This window comes from Dermacentor silvarum, chromosome 4 (genome assembly GCF_013339745.2).
Source record: "Dermacentor silvarum isolate Dsil-2018 chromosome 4, BIME_Dsil_1.4, whole genome shotgun sequence".
Taxonomy (NCBI): Eukaryota; Metazoa; Arthropoda; class Arachnida; order Ixodida; family Ixodidae; genus Dermacentor; species Dermacentor silvarum.
The window spans coordinates 38,455,431-38,464,491 of NC_051157.2; the positions used below are offsets into that span (position 1 = coordinate 38,455,431).

The 9,061-nt window shown below is 45.6% G+C and overlaps 1 pseudogene; it reads left to right on the forward strand.

Moving 5' to 3' along the window:
- Positions 1 to 3,922: 3,922 nt before the first annotated feature.
- Positions 3,923 to 9,061, forward strand: part of LOC119448564 (methionine adenosyltransferase 2 subunit beta-like) — a 10,738-nt pseudogene continuing 5,599 nt past the window's right edge.

The window sequence follows — 9,061 nt, forward strand, 5'->3', positions numbered from 1 at the left end:
ACCAGTCTTTCGTCCTTTCGTCTCACTCCTAAGATCCCTACTAAAAAAAAAAAACAGTAATCCTCATAACTCCTATATCCAATAACATCATAAGACATATGGGAAGAGCGGGTTTTTATATGGGATCCTATTCACATCGAATTATTAGATAAGGGCCTTATGGAGCATATGGATTTCTCAGTAGAGATAGATTGGTGAAAAGTGATTTGAATGTGGATGTTATTCATTTTGTGTAATGACCCTTATCGTGAGCCCCATCTTCGTCTGTCTCGATTCAACTTACTCAAAAATTCAGTACTACAAACGTTGGAACGTACTACGCGTGTACAACACGAAGCAAGGCGCCGTTGAAATTTTGCCACTATAATGTCTTCCACATCGGCAGTTGATATATCTATTACTAGATGGTGTGCCAGCCCTGTTATCGATATACGGTAGCTCTTAGTCTAAGAAGGCTAACGAGCACGGTTCGCGATCGAAGGCTTGTGACATTGAAACTTCTAGGTGCTTAAAATTATTCAAGAGATTTCTAGGAATAAAATTTCTACTGATTGGCATAAAGAAGAATGGTAGAGCAATAGGCTCTTGTGGTTTTGTTCCCAGAAAGGGGGCCTTACGCAGTAGTCTCGTGGACTAAGCCATGAGCTGAACTAAGCGGTAGCTTCTACTTCATTTCAATCCATGCTGGCTGAAACGCCAATGCAAAAGCCCGCGTCACGGGACTTGCGACATAACAGCTGAAGCCTGGTTAAACGCACCCATAAATAGCTTAAGAACGGTTGCCTAACAAAAGCTATTTAGCCGGCAGATAAATTGCCCAATTGTGTTAACCATCATGGGCCACAGAACTGTGGTCACCGTTGCGTAAAAGCATCGTTTCACAAAGCACTCAGCCTTGTAATGAAACGGCCACCCACTGAGCTGGCGTCCTCGATACGAGCTTCTACAGCAGCCATTTCTATGCTATGTATGTACGTCCGTTCGCAATTCTCAACCGTGCGAAAATGTGATCCTTATCTTCGTACTCGTGCAATTCTGCGCGTTTAAACGTCGGCACCGCAGTGGCGTGCCATTATGTGTCCTGTGTCCGGGCAGGGCCCGCTGAGAGCTGTGTGGTGAGATGCATGGAGGCGGAGGGGAGTTCCCCTTCGGTCCTAATGTGCGTGCTTTGTCTTGGCTAAACATCGGCTGGGCAGCAGTATTATTAGGAGCTGGGTCGGGCAGGGAGGGGCAAGCCGGGAAAGGCTGATACGAAGACGGCCCTTTTAGAATCGCCTTTGCGTGCTGACTCATTGCATTAATGGGCTGGAATGCCTGTTGGACACAAGTGCATGACGACGCAGAACGCTGCTGGATACTCCCACGTGTGCTTGCACTCGATATCGTAGCCTTCCACTGGCAATTAATTCTTCTTTGTGGTTAATATATCATGCGCGACTAAATCAGAATGGGGAAACCTCACTGCAAGTTTCCGGAGAATCTTGTTTTTTATCCTAGGTACAATTTCATTTAGGTTTGATTACCTTGACTCAAGTAATGAATTTAATGATGCGAGCCTCCCTCAAAGTCTCGAAGTTGGGGATCGATCATCTGGAGAACAGCTAGAATGACATAAAATGCAAATGAATGAATGAATGGCTAGGCATTGGGGCAGGGAATGCGGACTAGCCAACTGGTTAGACTGGTTTCGCAAATGACATCCCGTGATAACATCGGAAACTGTGGGTGTTCACACTGGAGGGCGGTGTCATTGTTTCATGAAATACTCTGTGGCGTTAATGCGCACCTCTTGCGTAAAAAAAAAAACAACAACAAAAGAAACTAGGAGCAAAATTGCATGAACACAGTCGCAAAGATCAGAGCATGCTATATACGCACGCGTGTCGCGGTTATCTTAAGCACCAAGTTTTGAAACGTACCGGTTAGTGCAGCTATATGCAGCCATTATATTGCTTCACAGGCTCTCGACGAAAGCGCGGAAAGTGAAAAATTCAGTGGCGACTTAGCGGTAAATGCGAGAAAAATGCGCCAACTTCCGTCGCACCTTTTTGAGGTCCCGAATCCATGATTTAAATCGCGTTCCCCACATTGCACAGTGTTAATTAATCAGGACAACGCGCTGATCAGGAGATCACTCGACACACTATATATATATATATATATATATATATATATATATATATATATATATATATATATATATATATATATATCGTGAGAGGCTTTCCACACTTTACGCACATACTCTTTTTGCCCCGCTTTGACACTTCTAATGCTGACGCATTAAAAAGAGCGACGCTGTCGGTTGGTGACTTTCATTTCCTCCCTTCTTTGGCTTCTGTTGAGTCACTGTCACGTAAGGAAGCGCCTGGCAGTGCCACGCAATAAATCGCAATCAAGGTTGACGTGCTGCTCTTGCAGTCGACGCGTCTCGGCACAATGTCGGCTTTAAAATTGACTACCACGAAAGCGTGCCGCGGCGGTCGTTCGGACGACCTAAACGAGAAAACGTCTGGCCTCCGGCCCTTTCTCTTGTGAAACCGGAATGGCGAGTGAGCCAGCCAGAGTTCAATCCTAGATACGCAACGAATGAGGCGTTGTGCCGGCGTAAGGTCTTGCCATCGTAATGTTGTGGTCGTTGGCCGTCATTGTCATAGTGCTTGGTCATCTCCCTTGTCGTTGTCGCTATTGTCATCATCGCCATCCCTACAGTCACGATAGCTACGCCTGTTTGTGTAGCCCTCTTCTTTTTGAGAATTTTTCTGAAGCATCACGTGTGCTTAACGTGGCGTGGACGTCTTCAGTAAAGACCGCATAAACATACAGTTCATGTTTGTTTGTTGTTCAATATGTTAGGCGAAAATGTTATGTGGATTTTTGTATTGTTTGCACTATTTGTATCTATTATGATGTGTCTTCTGTCAAATAGTTAGGACGTACTTATATTATTCTTGTTTCCCCTGCTTCTCTGCGCCTGACATGTGCACGCAGTTGTGTACTGTACCGAATATTAGTATCTTGACTATTAGTCCAAATAGTCTCGTAGTAACGTATCCTCTACATGACTAATCAAGTTTTTGCTTGAGTAATTGAATTAAACGCCGGGCAAATACGCTTGAGACGAATGACTTCATCGCGTCTGCCTTTGGTATTGAGCTGGTTGCAGTTGACTGCCAAAAGCTGGAACGACTACGGGGCAATTGGCTACTGGCACCCTGGGCTCAATGTAGCCAGTCGTTTTGAAATAAAGATGTTTCGTTGTTCATTTAAGTTGGGGGTCGGGGGAGGGGGGGGGGGGGGCAAAGACGCGTGCTGACAGCTGCATTACTTGATTACACAGAAGAAATGATTCAGTGCTATTGCAAGCGCACTACAAGTTTTTTAAATATCTGTTTTTAAGTTGCGAATTAATAGAATGCCCTTTCCCATCATGCTGCTGCCTATCATATGCTCCTCTACAAACATTTATCATGCACTATAGTACACCTTCAAAAAAAAAAAGCAGTTGGCAACAAAGGCACACGACCAGCTCGGGGTTGTGTTACTCCACCAGCCAATCACAGAAGCAAACAAAATCGCCGTCATGCAACCTTTTCAAATTATCGTCGTACTTGATACGACTGTACTTGTCGGACTAGTACGTTCCACTATAATAAACGAGTGAAACCGTACAAAATTACGTGCTTATAGCTTTATTTTTGTGGTTACCGCCTTATTTAGGTAACAGGGAAAGTCTGAAGTGCGAACTATTTGCAGCCTTGCGGAGGAACAGTGGCTGGCGGTTATGAGGGCGTGGGTGGGGCTTCACTGAAGGCTTTAGTTGTATCCGACTATAATTCATGTATAGATCTTTTTTACTTTTTTATTTTTTATGGGCGCCACCATATTGCGTAAGCGGTGGCGCCATCTATTGGCAGTCGGCATGTTGGCTTGGGTGAGCGCTCCGTGTTGTAAGCCAGCTATACGCTTGGCGTCACTTTCTGATGGTTGTTTTCGCACTCGCGCGGTGTATTTAGCATGGGAAATGGTTGTGTGGGAACTATTGAAGTGGTTTAAGCTGGCATGGCTGGAGCTTCTGCTGGTGCTGAGGCGGGCAGAGTGCCCAGCGCGATGTATGTGCCCGTGTCAATTTGAGCCTACAATCAGCCTTCTTCTTTCTGGGGTTTTACGTGCCAAAACCAGTTCTGGTTATGGGGCACGCCGTATAGTGTAGGGCTCCGGATTAATTTTGACCACCTGGGGTTCTTTGAAGTGCACTACAACGCAAGCTCACGGGCGTTCTTGCATTTCGCCTCCATCGATATGCAGCCGCCGCGGCCGGGATTCGATCCTGGGACCTCGTGCTCAGCAGCGCAAAGCCTTAGCCACTGAGCCACCGCGGCGGGTGACAATCAGCCTCAGAGATCAGTTGTGTATTTCTGAAAAATTTTCACGAATGTGAAATCACTGCAGCATTGTCACTGTAATCATAAGCTGTATTTTAGCAGCAATGAGTACAGTTACGAAAGATTTGACAATCCTAACAGAGTATAAGTAACATTCTGCTGCAGAATAAGTTGTGCTGTTCACTTTGACAAGCATTCGCACTGTTATCTGCAGATATACTGCGTGACTACCTCATTTGTTGGACGAGGTTTCCACCCACGAAAATATTTTTGGTTAGTAATTACAGCGTACCGTACAATGTGAATCACACTTGTCGAGTGGTCAGGTGACCGGCTGCGGACTGCGCTAGCGTCCGAAGCATTGGAACATGCTGAATTATATAGATATGTTTGTTCTTTATAGCGCATGGTACAAGCATGTAGCATGACCATGCGAGGTCTTATCGCTGGCGTTCGCCAGTTTTCTGGTATTTCCTTTTTGTTTTTATCGCGAAAGAAGAGGTTGAAAGTTTTTTTTTTTGATCGGTCTTGTTCGCCCCGTCCTCTACGACACACTCACCTTTTTTAGCGGAAATTGTGTCCTCACGTATAGCCATCAGATTATTTTTATGCGATACCATTCTGATATTACTGCCTTACAGTTCAAAAAGGCAATACTGAAGCACATGCATTATTTGCATCATGCTGGTTTACCAACCGCAGTGATCGCAGTGTTGAGCAACGCCATCGGCCTCATATAGGAGGCTAGCGTAGATAAAGCATGGCGATTTTAAGTCTACTAGACTTGAAATGCGTGAGAACGATGCCAGTGGCTGATGCAGACGTTCATAACAATTGGTGCTTAGGTGTTTCGGGATTGCATTGGGTTGGCCGTACACGAGCACTCTTATTTTGCTGTATGTATGCATGTTGGAAAACCAATTCTGCTAGAGGAAGGTTCATGAAAGAAGAAAAAAAAAGTTTTTTTTTTCATGTCATGTATGTATGTTGCATGTGTTCCGTTGTACGTATGTATGTACGCTTTAGTTCCCACGCCAAGCGATCAGATAGTGAGGATATTTTCCAATTCACGCTGGCAATTCACAGACGCCGGTTTTCTTCGTCGAGTAAAAACCGATGCAACCAAAATAGTTGACAACACATACACACAACACGGTTGACAATGCGCGTAGCATATCGTCCTTTGCGCAGCCAAGAGGAATTTCCGCATACTGTAGTTACTGCTGTGCCGAAAGGCTACACCGTAGTTCTTCGACGACCTTCTATGTATGTCTTTAGAAGAAACGCTTTACTTCTGTATTGTACCGAAATTCGTCGTAGAGCTAAAGGTTAGAGGCGTAACAAAGGCTTATCGCGAAAATATGGGCATTTTGTGATTTAAGACAATTAACTGACATTAAATAACGAGCTAAAACATCGCCGAGCTAAAACATCGCCAAAATCGTTCCGCAGCACGCGACGGCAACACATTCAATCACTGCGGCGCCGGCTCGCACAACCCAGAGAGGAGGAAAGGCTCGCCGCGCGCCCTATCCTCCTCGCCCGATGAAAAAGTCTATAATGACGATGACGACCCCCAATCATGGCGAATATCCACTAAGGAGGATTGGACAAAAATATATGTTCATTATATAGTAACTTCATCAAATCTTTGTTGGGCGTACACATTGTTCAACCAAAAATTCGTGGGCGTTGTTCTCTTCGACTCACACCCCTTATGTGGACTCCCATCCGCTAAGTGGACTTGCCTTGAAAAAGACAAGTCCACTTGTCGAAACGTTAGCTTGATTTTCCATTTCCCGCCTTCCTCATGTTTTCCCTGGATTCCCACTCCTTATGTGATACCTCTGCAAAGGAGCCTTTGAAGAAATAAATCTGAAGTGAGCACGTTATTAAAACATGTAAGAAAGGTTAGTAGATAAACATATTTCGGTTCCCTAATAAGGGATAAGGTAAATGATTTGTGCAACCAGTTTGTCGTCTGGAAAGTAAGGTTATACGATATAGCTGGGGATTGCCAGGCGCTAGGGGGGGGGGGGGGGGGGGGGGGGGGGGGAGGAGTAAAAAGAGGCTTGGTGATGGATGAAACGTTGGAATACTCTTGGGCGGCTTTCGGGAGGTGATGTACCTTTGCCAGCAGGCTGTTGTACAGCTTTCGCATGCAGCATGCAGTGAGTAAAGGGTGGCTTCTTGGGGCCGGGATTAATGGTATTCCTGGCTTAAAAAAAGAAAAAAAGAAGAAAGAGTAAAGTGACGTTGCCGACGAAACCGGAATGAACGATCTCCGCTGTCGGCGATGTGCCCGGTCCACTGGTCCGCCACTGGTGCAGTAGCGGAGGGTTTTGTTGCTTAGCAGGCGTATCTTGTGGTGCTGAAGACAGCTCTACTTTTACGGAGGTGCGAGGATCGACGTGCGGGAAAAGGAAGTGTGGCGCCAAACAGCTGGACGTCGCTTCCCCCAAGGAGGTTGTAAAATAGCGGCTATGGAGGAGCAGTCACAGCAGTTGCCCACTAGAATAGGTGAAGACACGGATAGTGTATTTACATAGAAATTAAAAATTAAATTATGGGGTTTTACGTGCCAAAACCAGTTTTGATTATGAGGCACGCCGTAGTGGGGGACTCCGGAAATTTGGACCACCTGGGGTTCTTTAACGTGCACCTAAATCTAAGTACACGGGTGTTTTCGCATTTCTCCCCCATCGAAATGCGGCCGCCGTGGCCGGGATTCGATCCCGCGAATGTATGTATTTACATAGATACAAGAAGGTAAAAGTTGTCACGAAGCGACCGTCTTTTAGATTTCATAAGCCGACAGTGCTGCGTGTCCGACGTCTGCGGCAGCAAAGAGAACATCAAGAACTTATTGCTACCACTGTCGTCGATTTCAGCCTCAGAGACGAACATTCGATCTATCGCATTACGACTGGACGATCGGCCGTTGTCCGCGCAGGCGCTACTCGAGCACCGCGCCCACGCTCGTCCGCACACAAGGCTGTGAAGGCACTTTTGTGTTGCTTGAGGTTGAATGGCCTGTGTGAACGCCTTTGACTCAAGGACTTGTATTTTGCCGCAAATTAACATACACACAAAATGGGCGGCACTTCATAAACTATCTATAGGCCGTCGTCTACACTTCTTCCTTTTGTGTGTGTCTTAATTTGCGAAAAAAAAAACATGTCCTTTAACAAACACCTACTCATCCAACAAACATTTCTGCTTTTGGCTTATTGGTGCCCTCTACGAGTATGCGCATATAGTGCGGGCAGGATCTTGTGGTAAAGCATAGTGAGCCAAAGCTAAGCATGGAGTGAGCGAGCAAGGTTCGAGCTGGGTGAAAGTCATAGCAGGCTGCAGACATTATACGAGATAAAGAGAGAGAGGGCTCTTTAATAAACCCTGCAGAGGTTTGCCTGGCGGTATGCCTAGCGTGCTACTCCATATGGGTACAATGAGAAATGAAATAATACACAGTGCACGGCACAAATACAAAACGTACACAAAGAACCACCACAACGCTCAACAAACTAAAGCATATCACTGGAATTAGTGTCTGTAAGGAAGGTTAAAAGTGCCTTCGTTGCACGAGATAGCACTGGTAGCGTTAGTCCATGGGCCATGTATGTGTTGCAGCTCAATGGATGACACTCTTTGATGAATGTTCATTAGGGATGTTTTTTTTCTAATATGAATAGCCTGCAAAGCGCGAAATAATTGCAAGATTTCTTCGCGCACGTTGCACGCAAGACAAAGTGGCGATCTCATCTGTTTAGTACTAAGTATGATGTATTTAGTATTAACGATATTTAGCCGAAGGCGGTGTGGGCATGCCAGATCACGCCTGTTAAAACCATACGGCATGCGAGATTAGCACATTGAATCATAAGTGCGAATACATCCGTACTGCGGCTCCGAGTCGGTCCAGATAGCACGCTGCATGAGTCTCCAAATTGAAAACATGCTGAGCTCGACTTAGTGTTCGGCGCTCAAAGAGACTGCGAGCAACGGGGGTGAACGACACGCTGTCATGCAGCATTGCAGGCGCACTCCCAAAGCAGACGGAAGCGATCCATCAGAAAGTTTACTTTAGCGTCGCCACTAGATACGTAACATTTCAACGCCACGAGAAGAGCCGCTGCAGTCTTACAAGTTATTTATTTAGTGCTTCACTTTATGTAGCGTAACTCGAGAGCTCTACCCTAAGTTGGAGTTTTTGGTAGTGTATTTCTGCTTTCCTCGCTGCACAAAAGAAAAAAAGAAAGACTCGTTGATGTGAGGTCGTTGCCCTCAGCGGTATTGAAGCGCAAAGATTGTATCATAAGATCGCGGTAATTCTTGCCTATATACACCTGAGCAAATCTCGTGGCCCGCTAGACTGTCCTCTCCGAGTGTTCTTGAAGGAGCCTACAAGGGTGCGCTCAGTGATGGTGATGTCTATGCGATGCTGTTGCCTTCAGTGCGCAAAAACACCATGAGCACGTCGCACTCATCAGCTTTCTTTCTTTCTTTCTTTCTTTCTTTCTTTCTTTCTTTCTTTCTTTCTTTCTTTCTTTCTTTCTTTTCTTTCTTTCTTTTCTTTCTTTCTTTCTTTCTTTCTTTCTTTTCTGGAAAGAGCTGACGTGGGCTTGCGAAGCTGGCGCACCGGCGACGAGGCTAGATCGCTTTGTCTGTCCTGA